This window comes from Egretta garzetta, unplaced genomic scaffold (assembly GCF_000687185.1).
Source record: "Egretta garzetta isolate BGI_Z169 unplaced genomic scaffold, ASM68718v1 scaffold18, whole genome shotgun sequence".
NCBI lineage: Eukaryota > Metazoa > Chordata > Aves > Pelecaniformes > Ardeidae > Egretta > Egretta garzetta.
Window position 1 is genome coordinate 1,614,528 of NW_009260616.1, and position 958 is coordinate 1,615,485.

Sequence of the window (958 nt, forward strand, 5' to 3'; positions counted from 1 at the left end):
AGTGGAGAAAAAAATGTCAGCAAAGCTGACAGAAAACAATAAATGATGCCAATAAATTCCAGCATAAAGATTTCCTATAATCTTATGGCACAGCTGTGACAATAACTTAAAAATACCTTTTTTGGTCTGCTGTTGTAGAGTTTTGACATTTGGGACTGCCTTTAAACTGCCCTTGAAGACAGTTCCTTGTGTAAAGAAGTGGTAAGAGGCTTTCTCCAGAAAGGCTGCTTTACTCTGGGAGACCATGCACAAAATCAGCATCTGTATGTGGATACTAGATAAGAAAACATATGTTCTTTTCACAGAAGTTAGCACACCATCAGTGCTGAAAGAGCATTTCTGATTCATAATCCCAAACTCATTTGGGCTGGCTTGGGTGGTACACCCACATATCTGGGTTCTCTCAAGCCTATAGAGAGTGGTAATGGCTATTTATTTAGTCCTCTGCCCACAGGACATTTAACTCCAGACACCCTCAAGACTCATCTAGCCATAGTTTTGCTATCTCTAGGTAGCTGCTCTGTCAAGTGACAACAGTACAGGCGGCCATAACCAGCTCTTTATCACATTCCTTTCTCAGCCTGACCCCCCCTTTTTTTTTGCATCTTGCTGAAAGACATTAAGCAAGATGGTGTTGGGAAGAGAGAAACAACTCCAAAGCTTGCTGCTGCCTTTGCGGTGCCCTGTGCCAAACAGATCTGCTGCCAGATTGTCAGAGTAGTTAGGAATCTCAGACGCTTTGATGCCCTTGAGGTCTCAGACACATCTGCTTAGGAAAACTGCCTTATTGCATCTGAGCCGGCGAGGCGGGCGGCTGCGCTCTGCCGAATGATGACTAGGTTGCCATGATCCATGCTTAGCTACAGTGCTCCAGGAACATTTCCAAGCACATAGATCTTAATAGGACTTCATTAGTCCAAAATACAGATGCCTGTCTCCTTGCCAGCATCCTGAGTAT